Source organism: Lissotriton helveticus, chromosome 1_1 (genome assembly GCF_964261635.1).
Source record: "Lissotriton helveticus chromosome 1_1, aLisHel1.1, whole genome shotgun sequence".
Taxonomy (NCBI): Eukaryota; Metazoa; Chordata; class Amphibia; order Caudata; family Salamandridae; genus Lissotriton; species Lissotriton helveticus.
In genome coordinates, this window is record NC_136057.1 from 1,605,660,803 (window position 1) to 1,605,688,359 (window position 27,557).

At 44.9% G+C, this 27,557-nt stretch overlaps 1 protein-coding gene across 5 annotated transcripts in view; it reads right to left on the reverse strand.

The window, feature by feature from the left end:
- Nucleotides 1-24,673, reverse strand: part of LOC144829111 (cyclic AMP-dependent transcription factor ATF-7-like) — a 741,502-nt gene extending 716,829 nt beyond the window's left edge. The window contains exon 1 of one of the 5 annotated variants that reach the window (XM_078687923.1): nt 24,507-24,673. The gene's annotated coding sequence lies outside the window, so the exon portion shown is untranslated. Of the gene's footprint in view, nt 1-19,504; nt 19,531-24,506 lie in introns of those variants that run through there. The other 4 variants (XM_078687948.1, XM_078687956.1, XM_078687931.1 and 1 more) reach the window with 4 other exon arrangements.
- Nucleotides 24,674-27,557: the final 2,884 nt, after the last annotated feature.

The following is a 27,557-nucleotide window of genomic DNA, read 5'->3' on the forward strand; positions in this document are numbered from 1 at the left end:
TGTTTGGTCTGAAACCCTTATGGATAGGATTGCCTTGTATGCGGACGACGTCCTCTTCTTTCTTACTGAATTGGATCGCTCGGGGCCCCGAGTGTTAGAAATTATGCGGATTTTTGGAGAGGTCTCGGGTCTTAACTTGAGTTTAAGCAAGTCTACCCTCTGGGTGCTGGGAGGCGAGGCGGAGGTGGGCCACTGGGCGTCAGGCTTACGGCAGGCGACCGACGGTCTGAAGTATTTGGGAGTGTTCCTTTCGGAATCCGCCAGTGTTACGTGGGAGCGTAATATGGTGCCTGTTTGGGATAAGGTTCAAGAGGATGTTAAAACTTGGTCTCGGATGCCTTTAACCATTTTTGGCAAATCGGCGATATTCAAGATGGTGGCTCTTCCCAGTCTATTGTACCAATTACAAAACTACCCCCATCCCATCCCTCCCCAGTGGTTCCGACAGGTTAACTCTGCCCTGTGTCGTTTTCTGTGGGCCGGGGGTGCAGCCAGAGTGGCCCTGAAGACGTGCTTCCTCTCCACGTATTGTGGAGGTTTGGCCACCCCGGACCTGTTGTCATACTATCAGGCCTCACAGCTGCTCATACTCAATGAGTGGTGGTATGGCGACAGAGGGGACCCAGCGTATGCCCTGGAGCGCTCATTGATGGGCGACCATACATTGCACACGGTGCTCTACTCGGCCCGGCTGCGGCGGGTACTGCCATGCGTCACGAGGGTAGTCTTCGCTGTGTGGCGGCAGGCGTTACGTCGTATGGGTTGGTGGGGTAGGCTAACTGCTGAGACACCGTTGTGGCATAATGGTCAGCTTCCCAGCCTGATGACTCTCTCGGGATTCGACGGCTGGGATGCAGTTGGGATATCGACGTTGGGACAGGTCATGTCCGGGACTACTCTTAAGTCATTCCAGGACCTTAGCGCTGAGTTCAGTATGCCCCAGACCCAGTTCTTTCGCTATTTGCAATTCCGGCACGCAATCACGCCCAGTGTCGCGAACCTCGACTCGCTCCCAGAGTTTAGCCCCATTGAAGCTAAGATATTCATGGGGGACCTTGGTGACAAGAAGATCTCCCGCATTTATCAGACGATGGTGACCCACTGCTCTTCTACCTTACTGCCTTTGAAAGTGGCTTGGGAGGCTGACGTAGGCCCCCTAGACGAGGACGACTGGAGGGAGGCCCTGGAGTCTCCGCGCGGAACCGCAATAGCGATGCGGCTTCGCCTCATTCAATTCAAGTACCTTCATAGGGCTTATTATACACGGGAGAGGCTCTGGAAGGCTGGTCTGATTGGCTCGTCGGAATGTCTGCGGTGTGGCGCGGCTGTGGGTACACTGCTGCATACTGTGTGGTCATGCCCTCGATTGATTGGCTTCTGGAGGGGTGTATGGAATTGCTTGTCTGAGGTCTTGGGGTGGGACCTCCCGCGCACCCACCGGTTGGGTTTACTCCATGTACTCGAGGGCGTGGGTGGGAACATCTACAAGCGCCACTTATTGCTACTGGGCTTAATAGTGGCCAAGCGAGATCTAGCCAGAGCGTGGAAGAGTGTCCGGGCCCCCCCCCCCTGTGTGCATGGAAGGCCGGTTTGGATTTTTATATGGGGTTGGAACGACCGGTGTTTGAGGCGAGGGGCTGCCCCAATAAGCATTTTAAGATCTGGAAGAGATGGGCGGAGTACAGGGGGCTGCTTCTCGATCCCCCGGAGGTGCAGGAGGAAGAGTTATAGACAGTGGTACCTGAGTGCCTCCTTGCTGTGTCATGCGTTACGACCGATGTTACTAAGTGTCTACTGCACGTGCATAGGGTTAGGGTGGGATAAGGGGTGGGTAGTGGGGGTGTTGGGCATTGGGAGTTGTTGGGGGGACAGGGGTAGGGGAGGGGGATCCTTCTGTTGATTTCTTCTTCTTTTCCTTGGTTTTATTATGATGTGTGTACACTATGCTGCACTGTTTGGTGGCGCTCTCCTGATTGTGGAGAACCACGCCTTTTGCTCTGCTTTACCTCAAATGAAAATAAAAATTAGTTGTGAAAAAAAAAAATAGCAATAGTACCTCAAAGACCCATTTAAAATGTTCAAAAAATATAACTCGATTAAACATGACTTTTAAACAGCAGTTCAGGCGGAGACATCTACTGCACACTAATATTTGCAGATATGATGGAGTTATCCTCAGCCTAGTCCTCCAATCTCCGCAACAGGACCTTCCCCATCAATTTGACTGAGGAATCTAGGAGGGAAATAGGATAAGAACATTCTGGGTAGGACTTATTCCCCTTCTTGGAAATAGGGACTTTGATCGAAATGGCCCATGGAGTCGGAGTCGAACCCTCAATAGCTGCATTCAAAACTCTACTCAATATAGGACCTCTTAACTCCTCGTAGCTTTCAATGCATCCATAGGTACTCAGACTAGACCAGGCGCCTTCCTTCCTGCACTCATATTTATAGAAAAAGGCATCTCCTCCATGGAGATATGGAGCAGGTCTTGATGCTTCGACAGCTCCCCCAAGCCCCCTGGTGATGATGCTCCCTCTATATGAGAATCAAAGATATCCATAAAATGAGTGACCCATTCATCACAGGAAACCAAGGGAGTTCAGGTATTGAATCTTCCTTTAAGAAAGGGACAACATTCACTGTATGCCAAAACAGTGCTGAGTCCTTCATCAGCAGCGTGGGCCAGGTTTGACCAGGCCTCCTCATGTAATACCTTCTTTCTAGTTGTTAAAGCCTGCTTATAGTTCTTACATAGATGCTTAATTGCAGAAGGATCCCTAGGAGATTAGCGGAGGGCATCCTTTAAGAGTTTACCTGCCTCCATACAACAGTGATCAAACACCGAGCGTTTTCCTGTGAGAATTTAGAGGTCTACAGAGTAGCGATTTAAGTGACCTGGTGATCTGCTCAAAAGCATTCAATATCTCATCATGATCTACCTGCTCTTCTAAACAATAGCTGAATTTGTCAAGGTTCAAAGTTAACAATTCCGGTACTACACTACATGGATCTATCCCTGCCCATTTAACCTAGACACCATTAGGCCTGGCCTGGGCAATATGCGTAATATATCCAGACCTTTTTAGGTCTCGCCTACGCAGCGCGCATGCACTGCATAGGAGACCTTTAGCCGTCGTTCAGCTCTTTTTTGAAGCACATACTTGTGCTTGTGGCTGCATACACCTTGCAGGAGCGCCCAGGGGTGCGCCACAAGACGAGTGTGTTCTTCGAAAAAGAGCAGACTACTCTCCCAAGTGTGCGCGCCTCGCTCCGCCTCTTCGTCTGGTTTCTTTTTGCTTTCAAGAGTCTACGCGGGGATTCTGCCGCTGTTCTGCACTCATTATCGTAAAACTGTAGACCCCACACTGTATGCTAATATATATGCATGACCGCCAAACCAAGATACTCTACGTAAACTCTATGTACACCTTGTACTGATCTGTATTTAGTTCAACTAACAGTATCTCTCTGATGTATTCTTCAAACGTAAGTCACGCACGATTGGCTTCAGACACACACACACGCTTACAATTTCAGCTGTTTTGTTCATTTTTTTATTTTATTACCTTTAAACATCTGAATTTAATGGACATAATGTTAGGCATTCAACTTAATTTCCAAAAGATCTCTGTCACATGCACTTTGACCTAATAGCATTGGGTTTTACAAATAAACTACCTTTGAAATTTGCACTCACAATGAATTACGTTAAATTCTTCACTGTTAATATAATTCCATCTTGTTCATAAACTGCTCTAGAAAAAGTGCGGCAGAAAATACCAAAGGATAAAGAAAAACTCACAAAAATCGAATTGAGACATAAAATTTAAATTCTTTATATTTTATTAAAGTTTCCCAAAATATCATGAGTTTGTCTCCTTTGCGCATGCTCAAGGCAAGTGTAATAAATAAACTCATGGGAAGCCTACTAGTTAATAATATTAACATTCTGGGAGCTCAGACAGGAAGTTATTTGCTAGTCATACAGGAAAAACACAACATTCGGTGAGTAACGTCTTTGTGATGGCAACTTAACTAATTGTATGGAAGTTTGTTGTTAGCTGTGTTAGATGTGTCTCACTTATGTAACGTAGAGACACAGGTTATTTGGTTTTGAGAAACGCTAATTCCTTGCCTTCATAATTCATTATGTCCACATTCGTCCATTTTATCCAGAAGAATATCATTGCATTGAGTTGCCTGTACGCAGTTCAATGTGTGCTTAAGTTGCACTGCGTTAGTGTTTTCTAATTACATTTTATAGTTACCAGAAATTGACAAAGAAAGAGATACCATCTGTACCCAAGTACATGGGCCCTGCTGCGACGGCCGCTTCTTCCATTCCACCCTCTCCTTCGCTACCCTTCTAGGCAGCACTAAAAACACACAGCTGAGGGCAGCCCTTTTGATTAGGTCGAGTCTGGGCAGACCATGCGCTGCTCTGCAAGCCAAGCTGTTTTGGAGTATGGAATAGAAGCTCCGCCCATATTTGTCATTGGCTTGTGTCATTGTCCTATGTGAATGCTCTCTTCCGATTCGTTAATATGCTTGTTAGTTCCTCCTTAGTACCGCCTTGTCTTCATCTGTAACCTCCCATGAGGACTGGCCCTTTTACTTCGGGTTGCAACATGATGAGTCTTTTTTAGTCTATTAGCACTATTTTCTTTAAGTAGTTTCTCCTACTGCAGGCAAGACATGCTTTCCTGCAACATTCAGCGCTCCATGCGCACTTTCACTTTCTAAGCAAACCGGCACAATGGCGGCCACTTCTTTGCATAGGTCTCGCACTTACAAGAGTTTTAGCGACAAAAAGTGGCATAGGAGCACAAGGCCACTGCATGGTTACCCAAGAGCAGAAAACATACCATTCAGAGCAGCAATTTTAAATGGTAAATTCTTATAAAGAACCCAACTTGAAAATTACTGCCCAGGTCAGCATTGCATACTACATTACATGTTATTGTTTTATCATCCTTTCAGATGGTACAGCAACCCAAAGAAAGTTGGTGACCATAATGTATTCATTTTCTTCAGATGATTTCTTAGACAGTGTTAAACCTTTACTTCTCCTCAATTACGTGAGACATTTGCTTCTGTAGCATTACTTTCAATGTTTGCATATACACAAATGTATCAGCACGTCACCAAATGTTTCAGGAACTACTCTTTAAAGGAAAGGCCAAACAAGCATTTAGGATATAAATGTATCACTCAATTATTTTCAAACACTTCCACAGATAATTTTGATTAATTTAAGGATAAGTTTGGTATAATTGCAAGTAACTGAGAATTGAAAGAAATTACGTATGTGTTAAATTAATTCTATAACAGTTAAGGTTACAATGAATTCAACGAAATTAAGTGAAAGTCAAATGTATTTAATTTAGGATTAGCATTAGTTGTGATTACTGCATTTTAATGTAATCATTATTAAAACATTAATTTAAATTCACTTAATCTAAATTACATAAACAACAGGCTAGAGTTACAACTGGTACTGCCATAAAGTTCCTTGGATTTCAATTTAAGCAGATTTCAATCTATTAAAACTAGGGCACGGGTTCACATTCATTTACAATAATATAAAACAAATTCATTTCATTTAAATGTAGGGTTGGGTTTACGAGCACTAGTATGTTTGGAGTCCTGGGAGAGGGTACACACCATTTAAATGGTTTTGAAGCACTTTTGGAATCTAGGAGTAAAGACTGATATGTCTTCTGTTCCTACGGAAATGTCTGAAGTAAAGCCACAGCCAGCTGCCTCGTCCTCGTAGCTACACATAATTCTATGCCCACAGGATGAAGAGGGAGATGGAGGAAGTTAAAGATGTATGTAATATGAACACTCCCTTTCATTTCCCCAAGTGCTCCGATATCTGGCAGGGCAGAGGTGTCAAAGTTTGAGAACCAATGCTTCTCAGCATTATGAAAACTCTTGCACAAGAACTCACCTAGCTTAAGATAATTTTAAATTACTTACAAATAAATAAATGTAATTTAGATATAATAGGTGTTATGGAAATACTAATATTAAAGAGATTAAGTAATTAAATGTACATTAAAACCTGGGAAACTATTAGCTTTGGTGTATGGTTTTGGGTTAGGGATGGAAGACAAGTAGAATAAATTAAAAGCAAGTTCAAGGTTAAGAGTGAATTAATGAGTAGATGTAATAAAAGGAGACAAAATATGGGAACGTGAATGTGGTTGAAGCAAAACCTACAACTAAGATCTAGTGGGTTCTACAGTTATACAAGGCAAACCTGTCTTCGCAGAAATTGAGGTAATTGCAAGCAACCATAATCCACAAAGGTTACTGAAGGCGAAATCAGTAATAGATGTTTTTAAAAGACTTGCTGAAGACAGTGGCAAGTGGAATAACAAAGAGAGCTGTAGCGCCGTCTCAGTTGCGGAAAGGCAGAAGAGTGCCAGACTAGGTCAGGAGGAGACCCTACCTATTTATGGCAGGTGGTTGGATGGTGGTGAAGTTTAAATGATGTGCTCCACTGACACCTAAGCAACGAGATTTCAACTTCTTTCTGAGTATTAGATGGGTATGCCCCAATGTAGGAGCATGTGCTGTACTATGCTTTCCACTAAGTGCAAATGTATGCATGTAGGAAAATGGGCTAACCCTATCAGTCTTTAGTTTGACAATTGCATACTGTAGACTATGTCAAGCTTCCCAAAACAAGATGTATATACGAGGAGCGAATGATCCTTTTGTAAAGCAATTACTAACTTAATAAAGTAGTTACTGCTATAGGGAGGGACTCTTTGGAGGTGGCAGTAAATCTTACTGAAGCAAAACAATCAACTTATGGGTGTAACAAACAAAGTCTCAGATTTCAGGGGCTCAGAATATTCTAACTAGGCCAATTCAAGATTAATCAATTGTACATGCTATTGATTTCTCTTCTTTATTTGAAAATGAGTAAGATAAAAAAAAGCCTTAAAAAAAAGTTGACGATTAAAAACTTGCCCAACAAACTAACCAGTCTTGCTGTTCTATCAAGAGTACCTTTGGAAGCATGAAACTGAAGCAATGTGCATGTATTTAGAATGAAACCCTTTCTGTGGAAAGTAACTGGTTGTGAATTAAAGTGGCTTTCGACAAAACACCCAATAAAGCTTTAAAAGTGTATCTGTACAATGTTAATCCTGACTCACCCGGTCCTTTTCAGAATCCTCCTTTCCAGTCAATCAATACTACTGTTGCACGGTTTAATAAATATGAACTATTTTTTAAATTACGGTTCAATTTAAGAAAAAACATATACTAATATAGATTATGGAGGAGGAAGCATGAGCCCATGCATCATGGGATTACAAGTATGGTGAACCTTGTGTACTTATATAGGGGACACAAGCTCAAATGTATGTTTCATCTGAGACAATACAGGTTTAATAGGTAATGGTATTTTAATTTTAGTCACTATATACAGGGCCAAACCTCCTGTCGGCATGATTTAGGGGAGGGGATAACCGGCTGGTCGAATTAAATTTTCCAGTTTGTATCCCCACAGCACATCTGGCAATTAAAAGTAATTCGACCAGGAACAGGGAAAAATATGCTAACCTGGTTATACCAGGTCAAAACAAGCGGCACTTCAACCGATCGCGAAAGCGATCGTAAAAAAAAAATGCCCCCGCTAGTGGCCACTGCGAGCATATGTTTTGAATAATTCAAAACATATGGCCTCTGGTACGCGTAACAGACATCAATAGGCCATAGGCGGAGCTACGCGACTGCCTATGGCCTATTGCGTGTTCCGTTTAAAAACAGCACGGACCCGAAGGCCAATGAAATTGGACCTTGGATTCCACAACGGCACGAGCGTTGTGGAATGCAAGGTCCATTTTTCAAAACCCCAGGAAGAGGACTCTGGGCTACGCCCACACTGCTTACGCAGTGTAGGCTAGGCCCGAGACCTAAAAAAGGCATGCTTATCCCCATTTCGGGCTGGATGTGGGAGCAGACTTGACCCTGCACTAGATTTAACATGATGCGGTTCTGCCCAGCAAAACCAGACCACGTGCTTATGCATCCCGTTATACTGAATTCATTTACAGACCAGTAACTGGGTAGACTGGTATACCCGAAGGAGGGGATACCACACTGTAACAAGTTTTAATGATGACATAGAAGGGAAGGTGCTCAACAAACTCTTCAAACGTTTTATGCCTGTGGGGAGGTGTTGTCAATAGACAAGTTCAGAAACAATCAACGAAAACCAAGTTAAAAAACAAAAAAAGCTAAAACTTCAAAGAGTAGTTTCAATCTTAACATCTGGAAATGTACTTCTGAGATTAGTAATGAGAAAATAAGAATTTAGCAGGTATGATGCCATTCTCCAACAATATGCTATGCCGCTTGAAATCATAACTCCAAATAGCACTCAGCAAATCTTGAGGCACTCTCATTCTCCAGAAAATTGAGCAGCTTGAGACCGCCAGGTCTTCAAAACGGCATGATCTGTGGGTTTATCTCCATTTCGAAAATTCTATTACTTAATGGCCATCCAAACAAGGAAGTCAGACTTGGTGTTGAATTTTTTTTTTTTTAAACATGTTGACAGATCTGTTCATTAGAACACAGAGATTCCTTGTCCACTGCACGATCTTAACTTAAGTTGCCAATCATCCTCCTGTCAGTGCTTGCAGAATCATTAATACTTAACAAAAATTAAGAAAATAAAAAAAATTAACTCAAGATAGACTACAAGGGAAACGTAATCCTTTCTCATCTATATAAAAAGATTATAGAGTCGGGTTGTCCAAATCTCTGAAACAAGATACTCTGAATTCCAGATACCACATTTGAGAAGGCACATTCTCTCTCCTCATGCAAGTACTGTGAAGGGCTGTTCTATGAAAGAGGGTATGGCTAATAAAAGCATGGCATCAGAAGAAAAGTCGGGCTGCAGTGTTTTGACTCTGGCATTCAGTTAAAGTCTTCTTATACACTCTGAATTGCTCGCACTAAAGGATTTAGTGATGGCAAGTTCAAAGGGTCACGACCATGTCATACTGCAAAATAACATCAGGTCTACTTATGTAATATTTCTAAATTACGAGGATCATCAAACAGAACATATATTTAAGAAACGGTTACCCATCACAAATTGAACGACTTTTTTCATTTAAATCTTGACTATGTGAAAGCAAAAACAGATTTTTCTTCCTCTGAAACCTATACACACGTGATACTAATGTGCAGTTCTTGTTGGGGTAACGCTGAAGGCAAGGTGTGATAATATTTTTGGATGATGTATTCTTTCTAACAGCTAAGATCCGTTTCGTTCGTTGAAGCTTTCAACACTTTTCAAGAAATAAAAGTAGAACACGAGACATGACAGCTAACTTGCAGATGACCGAGGGAGCATTTCACATTCTGCTCACTGTATATGAAATAGCAGTGCGCGTAAACAGCAAGACTTTAACGCAAGGCATCCATCTAGCCTCGCATCTCGTGAACACGAGTCTTGCCTAGAAAGAGAACCAGGGAAATCACCTTTTAACCAGCCTACTCTGTGTCCTGTGTTATCAAAATCTAAACAAGCATTTACAATGCAATGGTTTCGCCTTTGGAAAAGTTAGAGCTATTGGCATTGCTCATGACATTTCTTTTTTTTACTTATAAATAAATGGCATTGTTACTTACATTGCCAACAGCTCTGAGAGAGAAACATTGAACATAGGGGGGTGGAAATGTTGTGGGGATCACACTGGGGACAGAAGAAAAGAGCTGCACTTTCACGGAGTAGAATCCGAGACAAAAAAAGTCATCGAATAAGAAGCAAATAAACGAGATTGACAATAAACACAACCAATGGTAAGCAATGGACAGGTTGTAGGCACACAGTAGGCCTTTTGCAATCAGACAAGTTAAACTACGTGGGCTGGACCACAAAAAGTAATGTGTTCACGCTGCGTCAAAATGTCAGGAAGTTAAGAAACAAGCATGGCCAGTACAAATAAGTATGACCTTAGTGGGCTGCACTATCAAAGACACACTCATCACTCTGAACTCACACTAGCACTGTTCATCCCCTGCACTTGTAATTGTGGTTTGGCTGTATGTATGTAGTAGTGTATGGATGGATGGATGGAGTTTATGGGATGGATGGATAGTATGGATGTCTGGATGTAGTGTTACATGTTTGGAATGTGATGTATGGATGGAGTGGCTAAAGGACGTATGCTTTGGGATGTATTGTTGGATGTAGTGGGATGGATGGATGGATGTATGGTGTGGTGTTATGAATGAATGTAGTGTGGTGATGGATATATGGATGGATTAGGGGATGGCTGGCAGAATGGAGTGGATGTTTTGTATGGATGGAATGGAGGGAGGCTATGGATGGATGGAGTGGTGGATGTAAATAGGGATTTAGTGGGATGGATTGTGATGGATGGAGTGTGATGGTTGGATGCAGTGGGGAGATGTATGGATGGAGTGGTGGGATGGATGGATGGAGTGGGATGGATGTATGTCTGTTGTGGGGGTATGAATGAATGTAGTGGACTTTGAAGCTGCGGATCCAGGTTCGAGTCTGGTTAGAGGCTCAACATCAGTGTGATTCTGGGCAAACCACTTATTCTACCCGTGCCTAAAACACACATGAAGGTGTCTTTCCATTATGCAACTGGCGCTCATGTAAAGCGCTCCAATATCTTGGGGTCGAGTGCAAGCAGTATAAAAACTGCAACAACAAAAACAGATAATAAGTGGCTGAGGTGGGATTCGAACCCATGCAGCTAGAGTAAAAAGGTCACTGGCGTGCAAAAATACAAGGGCTGAATATACGGTGCTCAACTACTAGGAGTGGCCCGGCTATGCCTCAAGAGGGTGTGGCTTAATGGCCAGATCGGCCGACTTTGAAGCTGCGGATCCAGGTTCGAGTCTGGCTAGAGGCTCAACATCAGTGTGATTCTGGGCAAACCACTTCATCTACCCGTGCCTAAAAAACACATGAATGGGTCTTTCCATAATGCAACTGGCGCTCATGTAAAGCGCTCCGACATCTTGGAACATCTGAAACGTGTGCACAGGACTTTGTTCTATATTCACAGTGTGGGTTCATACCCAGACGCTAGCAGGGGTTGTTTTGCTAGGGTTTGTTTTCCTCTGACCTTGTGACATCGTATTCTTTCATCACAATGTTTTGACTCCATTGCGTACTTGCTTGAGCGCCACTTCTTCCTGTCCCAATTCTAAACCCTCCACCGAGCAATTATACTAAATCTAAAGGGAGAAGGGGTCCTTAGGGTCCCTGATTGTCATCTGGCAATACAGTCAAAGTCGTTCATGGAATTAAACAAAGAATCCAATTCCCACGATGCAGTAGGTTTTGAAGTGACTGTAAACAGGACATTCTCTGGGATATAAAGTCATGTGGTCAGCATGCCTGCCCTTCTGGTGAGCAGCTCATGTTTGAATGGGCGTCTATTTGTCATTCAATCTGGGGATATGGCTTCCTCTCCTAGGTCCATGCCAGCATCCCCGCCCCCAATCTCATCCAATCCCAGACCTCTGCTTCGCAAAGTGGCGCATTCTGAGTATGTCCATACCAAGCCTATCTGTGACGTCATAGCTACAGACAGCGTTGGCTGCCTGCTGTAGAAGGCCTATTGTCTATGAAACGATATACTTGGAGTGGGCTGTGGACCAGCCTTTGTTTATCATTGGTTGGCTTGCTTGACGCTCATTTGCTCGCTTCTTACTCCCTCCCTTACAGCAAGAACTTTTTACCACCCTTTTTGAATGCATGAACTATATACTTCCACAACACACATCAGGAATCGAACAGCATCAGCAAACTTTATAAATAAAAGCATAGACAAAGCCAAAAAGTGAGACCCATTGGCTTTGCCAGTGCTTGCTATATTTAGCCCTCAATACTAGGTCTGTGCGCTTTCCTAGTTCTCCCACCTTTTTGCAGTGAAGAACACTAGGACGAACGAAGACAGAATTATTTGTCCAGGAGCACACGGTGCACTACAATTCCCACGGCGCACTGGAGAGCCGGGAAGCTGACGTGTGTCGACCCCGGAAAGCAGGTTCACCCATGCCACTGAAGGTCACGCTAAGTAGCGGGCCTCGGACGGGCACACCCATGTGTCGGGTGTCTCGGAGTTCAGCTGGTGCAGTTACGAACATGCAACACCGGGCTGGGGGTGGAGACAGCTGCCACCTCCCCCCTCCCGCGTGATCGCCCTATGACCCGTCACGCCGATTAGTGCCAATCATGAACAACCCCGTTTAATAACATGGAGGCATGAACATGTGATCTCGAGTACACAGAGTGAGGGAATTACGTCTCGTTGGCAACCCTGGAGGCTAAGAAGGACACACTGTGCCAGAACCTTCAAAGAGTGCGACTGACTCTGCTCAGCCCCCATGACACCGACCTCAGGTACCACGGTGCATCAACTCTGCACGGGGGAAGCAGATTCGAATAGACACACTGGATGCTTCGGATAATACGGAGGCAGATTGCCCGACAAGACGTGTTTTACTAAAAGTGCCTCTGCGTGAGAACTGTCCAAGCCACAAAGAGGAACCACACGAACCATCACATCCGCACACAGGCGACACACAGCTCTCTACACAGCTCTACAAGCAAACAACGCAATGAAACCCTTGGTGGAGAAAAGACACACCACTCGAGAGATACCATAGTGACATACATCGCCCACCTAAAAATCACGCCAGGCACACAAACACACACCACAAGCTGAGACGCCCCGCCCCTTTCAGGCACACCGCCCCGCCCCCTCCCTGTGTTGTACGGATCCCTGAGAACCAGCACCAACAGCACATTGCCTTAAAATATGAAGAAATCTCATTATTTAATTCTACGCCCCAGATTTTATCATTTGTCTCCTGATTTTAACACAACCCTCGTGAAACTTTTAAAGTCAATGGTGGGTGGGTGCGCTTCCGGAAATGACCCCCACCCCCCTTTCCCTCCAACGCTTTTTGGGAACAGAAAACAGGCAGTCTGTGGCCAGCGCTGTTTTTGCATTTCAACATAGAATGGAACGCATTTTACGTTTCCAAAAATAGCTTGTGCTTCCAACAGCCAACCCTTGGAATTTTTTTTTCTGGCAGTCATTTCTCATAATTTCTTTCACAGCCATGTAGGCGGTACGCATGTTGGTGACGTACCGCCATGACATGTTGCAAAGAGAGAAAGGGCCTCTTCTAAGAAAGTAGATTATTACCGAACAGTACAAACGCCAAAAGGCAGGCAAAGACGAAAGACCGGCTCAATTTAACTTAGTATTATATTTATGGCTAGCAGATTACACAGACATCTGCAGCATGAGCTCACCTACTGCACTAGGTTCTTAGCTAGAAACCCCCAAATAACAGCGCACTTCAAAAAAACAAGCAACATAAAATGTAAATGTTTCAACAGTGAAACTGTTCTTCGGGAGGACAGTTGGAAGTGAATGGGTGCTGCGGGTTTATGCTCACTGTAGCCCCCCCAAAAAACCTGAAAGCAGGCCTGTGTCCCGGGAAGGACTAGCTCCCAAGACTTCCTTACGAGGGAGCCTCCGCGAGGAGAGCCGTGCTCCGTGGGTGGTGAGATCTGCACGGTTCTAACGTCTTCCGCTGATCCTTACCTGATCGCTGCTGCCCTCCTCCTTGCTGCCGGTACGGATTTGCGGTGGGGGCGGGCACCACAATGTGCCCCGCGCCCCCTCCGCTCCACCCTCGTCAGGCTCCTCTCCGGTCTCCCTCCAGGCATGGGAGACCGGCAACACCGGCAAAGGCTTCCCCCAGGCAGGGGGAAGCGCCAAACAGCAAGGCTTCCCTTTCCCTCCCCCGGGCTGCGGGTGCGGGACTTCCGGCCGGCCGCGAAGGGATTGGCCGGCCGGCCAGGTACTTCCGGGTCGCCGCGGGCAGCGCGGCGGCCCTCGCTAGGCAGGCAGGCGGGCAGAAATCGCGAGGTGGGCACTCGCTGGGGGCGTGAGAGGACACGGACGGCGGGAGGGGGCGGGAGGGGGCGGGAGAGGACACGAACGGCGGGAGGGGGGCGGGAGAGGACACGGACGGCGGGAGGGGGCGGGAGAGGACACGGACGGCGGGAAAAGTGCACAGGACAGCAAGGGGGGCGGAAAGGCACACGGAGGGGGCGGGAATGGACAGCGCATCTGAATTCACTTTCAGTGAAAGGGGAGGGAACGGGAAAAAACGTAACTCCGCCCTGGGAAAAAATCTCCGGAACGCCCCCGAATCTGGTCCAGCCTTGATGGACAGATCCGGCACTCAATGGCTAGCCTCCATTTATGGAGCTAACCAATGAGAGCCGGGGGACGTTCCAGGAGTCCTTATTGACGACATAGGATTTCACCTGCGCTGAAGAGCTGCGCAGAGCGCAGCCTTCGGCAGGCGAAACCCAAAACACTGTACAAGTTGAAGGGGGTGTTTGAAAACGAGGCCATGGATTGTGGATATTTTTGCTCAAGCCATTTGACATAATTTGACAACCCAGTCATAAAAAATGTACCAGTTCAAAAAGAGGCCCTCTGTTAAGTAACAGAAAATGTACAGAAACAAACACAGAGAAGAATCTGGTCTCCTAAAGATTTGATAAACTAGGAGTAGAGAAAAACGGCATCCAGGCAGAACTAAACAACATCTAGGAAGACATGCCCAAAACTGAAGTCCCAGAGAGTCGGGGTCTAGAAGCAGTCAAGATGTTGGCATGTAATAACGGAGGATGCAAAAAGCATGAGACTTTTCAACAAACAAGCATTTGCAATGCAATAGGTCTCGCATTAAGTTTGAGCTATTGGCATTGCTAAATATTGCAACATCAATTGCAACACAAGTCTATCAATTGTAGGCCAAAAAAATGTGATGCTGTTTTTTATAGCAATGGTGGCATGCTGCGCTTTAGATGAATATGTTTATATCTTTAACTTTGGCGGAACCAGCTGTGCACTTGTCTATCAACCCATACAGTGTTTTCTAAAAGTAAAGTGCGCCATACTGCGATTGCTACAATCGTTAATTGTGGATGCGTTAACAATTGATGTGTGCACTGACGGCTGGTGGTGGGTGTGCCTATAGAAATTGTGCACTGATGGCTGGTGGTGTGGGTTGTACGGCATTACAACGCAGGCTTTTACCCCGCATGCCATTACAACGCAGTTTTTACAACGCAAGTCGTTACAACGACTTGCGTTGGGGGGCGCTGGATAGTGGAATAGTTTAATTTTCTATTCCAACTCCAGCCCACGTTGACAGTAGGGAAGGTGTTGGATAGAAAATTAAACTATTCCCTATCCTACAGCGCCCTCCAGCGCAAGTCGTTGTAACGACTTGCGTTGTAATAGCAGCGTTGTAATAGCAGCGTTGTAATAGCAGTGCGGGGTAACGCCCGCGTTGTTATGGATGTTTCCTGGTGGTGTGTGTGCCTGGTGGAAGTGTGCACTGACGGCTGGTGGTGTGTGTGTGTGCCTGGTGGAAGTGTGCACTGACGGCTGGTGGTGTGTGTGTGTGCCTGGTGAACGCGTGCACTGACGGCTGGTGGTGTGTGTGCCTGGTGAAGGAGTGCACTGACGGCTGGTGGTGTGTGCCTGGTGAAAGCGTGCACCGACGTCTGGTGGTGTGTGTGTGTGCCTGGTGAAAGCGTGCACCGACGTCTGGTGGTGTGTGTGTGTGCCTGGTGAAAGCGTGCACCGACGTCTGGTGGTGTGTGTGTGTGCCTGGTGAAAGCGTGCACCGACGTCTGGTGGTGTGTGCCTGGTGGAAGCGTGCAGTGATGACTGATGGTGTCTGTTGAAAGTGTGCACTGACGGTGTTGTGTGTGTGTGTGTGTGTGTGTGTGTGTGTGTGTGTGTGTGTGTGTGTGTGTGTGTGTGTGTGTGTGTGTGTGTGTGTGTGTGTGTGTGTGTGTGTGTGTGTGTGTGTGTGTGTGTGTTGGTTGTGTGTTGGTTGTGTGTTGGTTGTGTGTTGGTTGTGTGTTGGTTGTGTGTTGGTTGTGTGTTGGTTGTGTGTGTGTGGTGGTTGTGTGTTAATTACAGATTTTTTTTCAGCTCTTCTGTTTCTTTTTTAATATAATATAATGTGCAGCCCTTTCAGTGATAATAATCCTTTGGTTTGTTATATTGGAGGTGTTAAGTGGAGAGCCAATCTGATACCAGCGATACAGGCCGTGGCCACCATGGTAGATCAAGGGAGAAGGTTAAAAAGGTCTCTTGTGGATCCAAGGCGTTTAAAGTGTAGCTCTTTAGCAAGTGCTAGCAGGAGATTTCCACTTGTCTGGACCTGGGTGTCTTGGATGAGGCGATTTTAAAGGTATTTGCAGGGATTGCGCAGAAGATTGTGCTTGTGTGCTTGTGTGTGTGTGATTGTGTGTGCGCTTGTGTGTGTGTGATTGTGTTTGTGTGTGTGTGATTGTGGTATTGTGTTTGGGTGTGTGTGCTTGCGTGTTTGTGGTAATGTGCTTGTGTGTGTGCGTTTGGTATTGTGTGAGCGTGTGGTAGTGTGTCTGTGTCTGTCTGTCTCCTCAGTGGGGGAAAACACAACATTAGGGAAGAAAACCATTGAACAAAAGAGACAGCCGAGCTAGACAACAGAGCCTTTCAGTCAGGAGCAACAGGCTTACCCAAAGTCCTACCCTGAATAAATGTTATTTATTGGTAACAATAGGATTTGCCAACAGACAGCTAAAGCAGTCTGTAGTTCAGGACCAAAAACATTCTTCACCACACAAATTCATTTGCCACCTGAGCACCCCATGTTTGCATAAAACGGCCAGAGCACAGATCTCTTTCCCGAGTTTCAGTTGAGGTGGGGGTTAAGACTGTTTCCCTATCCTTTCTTCAGTGGACATCCTGAGTATCACGTTATTTACAGCAATTGGAGATAGCAAACATGTCGAATGAAGTATTGTATAAAAACAATTAAAAACATTTTGATGCAGCCCTGCCAAGTTTTCCAGGTCCATATGTGATGTGCTGCCCAGTTCTGTTTTTTATTTGAACTCTGGGACTTGTAGTCTTGTTTGATCCATAATAAAACAGAACTACAAGTCCTAGAATTCAAAGGAAAAAAAACTGGCCTAGAGCAGCACATTATACGTGGCCTGGAGAAACTTGACAGTTATATAGAAGGCAGATAATTACCACAAGATTCAGAACACCTTATCTGTCCCAAACCAGTGGCATAACGAGTACCATAGGTCCTAATTCAAGGAAAATATATGAACCCCGAATATGATGCTGATTCCACTTCATGTCATGGTGCACACTTTTTCAACATATAGGCTTTCATGCAGCAACCTAACGCATTGTGGGTGATGGTGTACTACCATTCAGCCGATTAGGTAAATATAATTATATCAACGATTTCTTTTTTTAAAGTTTTTATATAGCGCGAATTCAACCGGAAGGTAGTGGAGCGCTTTCTATGAGCGCCGGTTACATTACACAATGACACAATCGTTTTGGTAGGCACGGGGAGTGAAAGGGATTTGCCCAGAATCACAGGATGTTGAGCCTACGCCGAGACTCGAACCTGACTCCCCCAGTTCCGGTCGTAATATAGAACCAGACTCCCTCTCAAACATATGTCCTCAAGCAACGGCTGTCTGTCTGACTTGTGGTAATAACGCCTGCATTGTGCACAGGTATGGAGTCCGCACAGTCACTCCACTGAATCACGCTTCTCTTTGACATCAGGGCAGGCCACATTAATGGCTCTGGAGAGGGGCAGTAGTGTAACCCAAGAGAAGGCAGGGTCTCCAGCGAACCCTACGCAAATTCCAGCAGGATGGCCGTAAATGGGACCAGCTGGGCCGGCGCTTCCCTCCCCCCATATCAGGAGCACAATAAGTCGCTTTAAGGCTTATCGAAAGGAGCATTAAAAAAGAATACTGAAAATAATTGGAGCGAAGACCCTGGTAGCGACTGGGAAAAGGGGCTTTGCAGACGTGCCCCGAGCCTGGGGGTTTTATGGGGGATTTAAAGCTGGATTGATGCAGAACACGTGCAGGGGGTTACTGGCTTATGCTGAAGGAGGAGGATGGTGAGCAGAGAGCAATATGTGCTTGAAAGCTATATTTCTCCGCCCCGAAAAGCCCAGACTGGCTGAAAGCGTCACCCTTAAAATGTATCCAATATTAGCACTGTGCAGTAAACTCTATGAGCTACATCGTCCGTGAATGCAAGCAATCTATACAGTAAGCTGTGCTGTGTGCATTAATCATGTAGTTCCATTCGCCGCGGCCAGGGCGACTGATGCTGGAATCTGGGGATCAGGGTTCGATCCCCGGCTCCGGCGGCAGGTTAGCCCAGCACCATGTGACTCTGGGCAATAGCTCACTTAATCTTCCCAACGGCCCCCAGCGCCTAGAGACCCTTACGGGTGATTGTGCGCTTTACAAATGTGGATTATTATTATTATTATTATTCCATGCGGGGTCTGTTTCTTATCATGAGGTTTCACCCGATTTAACATTTGTTTCATGTGTGATAGTTTAATGAAGCAAACCAAGACTAGATCACCCAGAATGCATTATTTCATCTCATAAAAGCTTGAGCCTGCTAACAGCGTTTATTTTGTGAGGAGCTCCCTCCCCAATTTGCAGGTCAAAGGCAGAGTTGTAAAGAGGTCCCATGCTCTGGGGAAACTTCAAGACAATCCAAGCTTTTTGTTCAACAACCATTTCAACAAGCAGGAAGTGGGATAAGGGAGGGGGTTGTAAATAGTGAGCACTTTCACGGCCGCTTCGATGTTCTCAGTGGCCACGCGGCTCACTGAGAACATCAAAGCGGCCGCAAAAGTGCTCCCAAAGGCTGCAGGCGGACAAAAGGTGGGCGCGCCCGGCGCACATGCACTGTACCCGATCCGCACTTTAGGAGCACTTTTGAAAGCTCCTACTTTATATCTCACCGAAGCATCGCTAACGTGATGGCTTAGGCGAGACCTAAAAAGAGGGTGTCTCAGTCAGACAGAAACTAAGAAGACTGCCACATAGAACCATACAAGATTATAAAAGCAGAATAGGAAGGCTGTGACAAGAATGTCTACATTGTGCTCCAGCAAAGTATATGACTAAGATTCACAAAGGATGTGCGTACTGTAGGAATCATGGCATTAGTGTATTACCCATTTTACTGTTAGATTTTCTGAAAGGGTATCTATGTTATACTACAGTTAAGTTACAACTTGGTGTTGATAAGGTTAATCTATCAGTACAGTTATTCCAAACATTTAAGTGAAACTTTCCGAACAGGTTGGTATAAAATGTTTGACACACTACAAACGTGCACAAAACAATGCCTTAACAATATTGTGACACGTGCATCCCTTTAGATAGACACTGGTCTTTCTTAATTACCTCAATACAATTTTGCACATAAAGTGTATGGTTTTGCCATTTGTAAAACCACCCAGCAATAAAAAGCTGTAAACAAAAGTCAAGGTACAACTATTAAAAGTATATTTTCTACAGCTCAAAAAGTTACTAGTTAACCTCTTCTTCAAATACTGTTCTTTATATTCATGATCAACTGAAAAACAAGAACAGATGTCAAACATGTATCTAAAACTCTTGAACCAGCCATTAGAGGCAACTAGCCAACATAATGGTGTATATTTTATTAAAACAGACAACTGGGCTCACAAGATTCAAGGAAGCGACCATAAAATGTAGGCTTTTTCAAAGAATCTTCAACAGAAAACAACGTCTCAAACAGATACACACAAGATTTTACTCACCAAACCTAAAGTACTGATAAAAAATACCAAGGCCGCATTACTTCGTATTACAGTGTTGACTTGCTATGCTTTTGCCTACTCGAGATAACAATACTGGTAATGTGAGAGAAAGTATGTATTTTGTTTGAGTAAACTAGAACAATGCAACACTCCTTGATCTCGGCTTAGGAGGAATGCAGCAGGGGGACAAATATACTAGCAGTGAAATTTCCCATCACCACCATGTGGAGCTGAACAAGATTGCAATTGTCACTTGTCCAAACTGAGAGAACGTGTCAAACTACCTTTGAGAGCAGGGGTGTGGACTTTAATTCAATAATATCTACTTGTTCCTTGGACAGGTTGCTTCATAAATTTACTTGTCCGATAAAAAAATCCACTTGTCCCTTTAGTGCCCATGTAGTGTGGAGACAAATTATGGCAGCAATCTCATTATATGAGAGCTCTGATAGTAGTCTCTCTGATTATGCCAGGTCTCATACTATAGAAGGGGCTGCATACTAACAATTCATTGATTTTGCTACTTCTTACCATATCTACATACTGGGGCTGGTGGTAGCTGTAAGCAAGCTTCAGCTTTAGAATGCGCTTTCAGGTCTGTGAAACCTACTAACCTGCTTATTTTAGGGGTTTCCACCAGCTCTTGACCAATCTTTTCCCATACTGAGAAAGTCTGGAAATTTACTCTCGACAATTTCAGAAGTCAAAATTCTTCCAGAGTTGGAAATAAAGGAATTGGAGGAAAAATGAACTTGTAAACTGTGACTGACAGAATTCTACTCTTTCACAAGGCAGCTATCAGCACTCAACGTTTTCAGTGCCATGAACTACTGTAAAAAGAACAAATGATGGACAGAATGCTGATCAATGTCAAACACTCGCCCCAGTACAGATATCTCGTCCTAAATCCAGCGTTTCCCGTGGGAACAGTCCAGCCCGAACTGCCAGGACCTCTCTGGACTGGAAACAAGCATCCTGGGATCGGTTTCGGGGCATCACCCTTCATCGGCCAGACTAGCTTTACTCCAGTGGCATGGAGAGTACATGACCCACGTCTAGGCATCCCCGTCCCACTCGGAGTACATGACCCACGTCTAGGCATCCCCGTCCCACTCGGGGTGACAAATGCAAAAAGAACACTTGATGGACAGAATGCTGATCAAGGTCAAACATTCACCCCAGTGCAGAGATCTGGACCTAAAGCCATCGTTTTTTTTTGCTCAGAGATGGGCCCCTTGCTCACTTTTCCACTGGATAAAAGCTAGCCTTTCTGATAAGTGATGCCCCGAAACCAGTCCCATGATGCTTGTTTCTGGTCCAGGGAAGACCTGGCTTGGCAGTTCGGGCTGGGCTGTTCCCATGAGGGACAGGGTCACGACTGATTTGCAGATGGTTGGGTCCAAACTGGGGTGGCATGGCGAGCAAAAAAAACGATGGATTAAACCCAGATCTTTGTGACTGGGGTGAATGTTTGCATTGTTCAGCATTCCATCCATCATTTGTTTCTTTTGCATTGACTACTGTGGGAATGTGTGCTTTTTTAGAGACCCAAAAATATTTTTGCCAATATTTGTTATAATGGTGAGGGCCTGGCAGGTCCCACATCAATAAAAAAAATATCAAAACCACATCAAAACAACACACATTGAAAAAATCTAAAGGTTAAATACCAATGTCAGGCCTATCTGCTGTGTCAATGATTGTTTATTTTCATGTTTCTCATAATCTTGCTTAACCTGGTTACACTGATATTACACGGATATTCCATCATCAATATTTTTCGGAAATAGTAGCATGTATCAACACATTTTACTAAATGATGATTCAAAGAAATTGTAGCTAAGATTTAACAGTAGTGTAGCAAAACATTTTTTCCTAGTTGCATTTTTTGTAAACATTTAATTTTTAAAACAACGAATCATCAACCTTGCTTTCAAGCTTCTGCAAATATTTGCATCTAATCAGAGAACATTTTGGGAGGCTTTACGTAGTATAGCCTCATGTTAAATTTTGCAAACGTGCACACATTACTTTACAGTGCTCACCCTCATAATAAATACTTTGCATTTAGGAATCATAAATACTACTAGCTCGAACAGCATTAATGCATAAACACAAATATTACCCAAACTGCAAACAATGCCCCTCCCAGAACCATAATTTGGTAATGTACACTGGCAGCTAAAGGGTTTGTGCTGCAGGGGGTTGTTGGACCTACTTGTCCCAAGGACAAAATAAACATGAAAACCTGTTGTCCTGGACCCCAAACACTATGTCCTGGGTGTCAGGCTATAGGAATTCCACATCCCTGGGAGAAGTAGTACTGCTGTTAACAACTTCATAGCATTGCTTATTAAGCAGTACATTATTGCATACGCTGCTCTTTTTGTTTCAAGTTAAGTACCATTTCATTATGCTTCATTGTTCACTGCAGTCCAGGCATGCTAAACACATTTCCAAAATCAACTTAGAAAAAATATGTCAAGATCACAAAACTCTGTATGAATAAACACTAGCAATCTGCTGCTTTCATTGTAGAGGTATACTTAAAATTGTAGAATTCTGCATTGGTTTTCTAGGATCTGACTTGGTAGCTGAAGACTATGCACGTTGGGCTGATGCAGCCCAGAATCCTAAAGAACCACTCTACATGTATCTGATCTTGAAGTGCACGAAAATCTCAACAGTTCTCCAAAATGGGAACGGCAGGGAAACAAATCACCTCTAAAGAGGTGCTCAGAAACATAACCAAGAACACAAGCATGTTCAAAAGAAGCACTTGCACAAATGCAATTAAGTCTACCCATGCCAGAAACTGAACCACAATTGAAAACCATGCAAAGAAGTCATAACATGCTGTGTGAAGCACCCCGGATAATCGTGACAAAAGCTTGCCGAAGGCAGGCGAGGTTGTTGAAAAGACACGCTAAGCTACGAGGCATCATTTCAATGGAGAAGGGACTAGAGAGGCCCCGAGAGAAAAGATATTACAAAGAACCGGAACATCAAAACTCATTATCATGCTTCAAAGGACTTCGCTGTGCAGGAAATTCAGTCTTTCAGCCAGCATAAAGTGACCAAGTTAGCAGAGTATAATATCCAAACGTCACTTAACTCTGGTGCTCCTCAATTACTGACCACCAGTGGTCATTTTTACAGAGCCCTCACAAGTGAATAACACGTTTATAAGTTACTCAATCCTGAAGCACAAGGCAGTCATCCAGGTAGAACTCCTGTGCAAGATGTAGTACGTGTCTCTTATAAACATATCATTTTTTAAAAGTCCTTCACAAATGTAAGCACAGTGTCTTAAAAATCCGGAAACGGGTAAATATTTCCTAAAGCGTGCCCACATCACTTACAGAACGAAAAATTAGATATCTGAATTAATCAAAGCTCCTCCCTCCCCTTCCTTTGTAATGCCGACTAGTACATACTCATTTGCTTAGTTATAATCTCCTATCATCTTTTTCCACATACTAATTATATATACATCTTGATTTCTAAGCAGCTACACTTGGTCGAGTGACCAAGCACTAGACCAATATGGTCACTTTACTATCTACATCTGTTTGACTTGCTAAACATAACAAAGAGCATTTAGGCTTTGCCTACTCTAGACACGCCAATATCTTGCCGTCTACACTTCTCAGGGATACCTTTCATATACCCATGTTACCAAATGCAATTATTTGCATTAATAAGCTACGGTCTAATGTACGCTTCCTGAATTATCTGTTCACTGCTACTTTGGAACCACAAAAGATTCTTCTCCGCCTGCTTCCCAACTTCATATTTAGGAAAATGACCCACTAAGGTGTAAAGTTACCTCAGCAATACACCTAAAGATCAACACCATGGACCTTGTGTCATAACAAATTGGTTGCTAATCCATTCTGACACCCCACTGTCACGGGGCAGCCCTCGAGTTCCTATACACCACACATCTGAATCCTATGTCCACCAATTATACATTTTCATCGTGTCCCTTTGCACAACAATCCACTAGTTCTGGACCTCTTTCGCTAAAAACATTCAGGATAATCCATCCTCACTCATGTCACTTTGGATCTTTTATTCGCCCGCCCACTAGATTTTTGAGGACAAATGGCATGAACGAAAGACGGGGTGAGTACCATTGATAAGAAAAATAAGAGGTAAAGTGTTGTAGAAATAGGGGGAAAACCTTTCCACTCCCTCTCATGTAATGTTGTACACCGCAATGAGGTCGATCGTCAAACCCGACCTCTGGCATCTTCTACAACACCCACTTCTGCACTCTTGACAACCTTAACTGCACCCACCACTATCTCTGGGATATTGATAGCGTTCACCACTAGGATCAGCGAGTCTCTTCTTCCTATAACTCCTATTCACCTAACCCTCTGACCTCTTACACACACACACACACACACCCCATAAGCGTTCCCTGAACCCTCCCAAGGTCTGCAAATTTGTCAGGCCTTGGATCCTAAACCCCACTCTTCTGCCCGCCCACATGCAAGTGGGCATAGACTATTGGACCAGCGGTGCGCCAGTCAGATTTATATTTACTAGTGGTTGGCCTAAACACCCACCCGTCCTTCCCCTGTAGGAGGAGCACAGCCAATCTTTTCAGCAGCAGGGGAGGGGGCATACCCCGGGGGGCCGCACCCTACCCGCCGTGGGATTTCCCGCAGGCACGGTGTGCAGGGGGTGGAGTCGCAAAGACTCCGAGCTACCTCCTTCCTATTTTGACAAACAAACTTGGCACTCACCTCGCGCTTCCACACCCGGTTAAATCACAGATCAGTCCACGCTGTACAAACCCAGGCCTCCGCCGCTGCTTTACTCTGCTATCGCGAAATTAAGCTTGCCCACGGCTGGGAGCCCCCAGCGAGCCCGCCCCGCACTCTCTGCGACCACGATCAGCGCGAGGGGAGGAGCTGGGGGCCGAGGGGTTGGCAGAGATGGCGCGCACGCGCGTAAACGGCTGCTGGCACCGCGCAGACAGCTGATTGTCACAGCTGGGCGGAGCTGATTGAGAGGAGGAGGGCCTAGCGCGGGTGCAGAATGACCGTAGGCGTGGCTTAAGCCCCCGCTGACCAGCTAATGGGCGTGGCCTTTCAATGTGACTGACGGGAAATTAGGCCGTGTTCTACGTTACACTGACAGGAAAAGTGGGCGGTTTACCACGGTGACGGCTTTTGGGCGTGGCTAACGTATGTGTAACGAGAAGCATGGGGCTCATTGAAAGAGAGAAAAGGCAAGATCGGAGGAAGTATTCAAAGCCAGAAGATCAAATAAATCCAGTTTCAAAGAGCACAGATTCTCGTTAATACAAAGCTACCGGGTCAACTAAAATAAGAACACTCAATCCAATGCATTATTATCCTCCTCACCGTACTTAAAAAAAAGTTGTATCATTAACGTCTACGTTCCCGATTAACGTATGTATTTGAAATAGCGATGGTTATATTGCGTTAGAATTGTTTGTCTTTCAAGTTATCGGCAAGTGTGTTGTTTTCAAAACTTATATAGAGACTTTTCCTATCGCCAAGATTCTCGCTAGCTTTCCTCAGTAGTGAATGAAAACCACAACCTTTCCAATATGGTGTCCCCTTTTTATAGCACCAAGCTCGGTTTGTGAGTCGCCGCCTACCTCTTTGGCACAGTTGCCCGTCCCGTGTAGGCCCAATGCTGCTTGCCAAATAATTTTACAGTTTAACGAGTTGTGGTGGGCAACAACTCGGTAGCTATGTTTCCATGCCGTTTTTAGTTTATCGATTCATTTGTAATGTGGTACCAACCACAAACTTGTGGCATCAGAGCGTGTTCGGTATGAACACGTACAGAAATAGGTGTTTTCACGTTTTGAAAGTTCATGCGCGAGTTTAGACTTTAGATTGCGTGACACACATGCAGTCCTTGTTGCAGCACGATTAATTCAGATCTGCAATACTAGAATGCGTGGCTTTTCCTGGCGCCCAGTCTCGAAATCTCTGGCTGGGTTTCAGGCTGTATGAATGCCCAGGACCCAGGGGCGGCTGGTGACATTTGAAAGTGGTGTGGCATTAACTAATTTGCATATTGCACCGCAGCGATCGAGCGCAGCGAGCGAGCCCGAACCACCTTGCATCCATTCATGCATCCACCCACCTATCCACCCACCCACCCTGCATCCATACATCATTCATTCATGCATCCATCCATCATGCATCCACCCATCATGCATGCATCCATCCATAGATACATCATTCATACATCCACCCACCCATCCTGCATCCATACATCATTCATTCATGCACCCACCAATCCATCCATCCATACATCATTCATGCATCCATCCATCATGCATCCACCCATCATGCATGCATCCATCCATACATCCATACATCATTCATGCATCCACCCATCCATCCACCCATCCTGCATCCATACATCATTCATTCATGCATCCACCCACCCATCCATCCTGCATCCATCATTCATGCATCCATCCACCCATCATGCATGCATCCATCCATGCACCCATCACCCAGTGGTATATAAATAAATAATACCGGATCTAGGTTTGACTGGACATAGCAATAACAGATAGCTCAATAAATAAGAGTCAAGATTCGAGGTAGTAGGAGTTTGCAGGTTTAATACAGCATAAAGGACAGGAATAGGACAACCTGCACGGGAACAGGATGGCAGGGCCCTGCAGGGGGGACAGGATTGGACTGGCGTATAGGCGTAACATTTAATAACAGTGCACAAGTATATATACTAAAACAGTTGCATTACAGTGAATACAGTAGGCGGAGCAGTGGGTGTGGTCAATAGCAGTCGCGAAAGATAAGGGTGAAAATGGGTGTAACAAGGGGCGTATACATGGACATGTGATGTAAACGTAACAGAATATGTCATAAAATGGGGCGGAAACATGGAGGGGGCTACCTAAGGAGCCGGGACCTCTAACCTAATGGTGCGCGCAAACTGACAATGACGTGTTACTAGGAGAAGCTGGGGGCTATGAACTCTGCGCTAGGAGCAGAGACTGAAGTCTGGAGAGTCAGGGCGACATGTACCTAAACCCTATCTAGTATCTAATGTTTAGAGGACATGTTGATATAAACTAAGAGTCAGGAGGGGAGAGGCTAACAGACTCTAAGACTGGAGCATGCATTATTCTACATGTAGTGCGTGCTGAGGAATATTAAATGACCATTGAATACAGTATTTCTCTTACATGGAGACGTAAAGGCTAGACAATGACGGAAACTATTGATGCGATTCAGTAGCTTAGGAATGCAGAGAAGGAGGGCTGGACTGATAACTAGAATCATAACATACTCTTGGCAGACTCGTAGGCAGAGCCAGGCCGAGCCGGGCACTGTGAGGCAGGAAGTAAGTGAAGGGTCGAGGATACAGGTGGGGGCTGTATCGCTCCTCAGCGAGGGTTCAGGAGACAGGAGCTGAATCTGGTGTCCGGGCCCTTTTGAGGCCTAGAAACGGGGACTTTTCAATGAAATAACGTGCACACTGAGAAACGTGGCAACGTAACTTTACATAGGCCTAATACTCGTAGCTTTCACGAGAACTGGAAACTAGCATACTAGAGATGGACACAACTGTAATTGCGTCTTTAATCAAACATGGGGAATACATATGCATATTAATCATGCACACATAACATAAGATGGGGAACACGTAGGGACACAGAACATGGCAAAATTTACTTTTCCACATTCCCTCCTTGTCACTACGTTTCCATCAGGAAACATCAATATTCATGATACCATCTATTATTTCATACAATATCATTTGCTAGTCTCGAATTT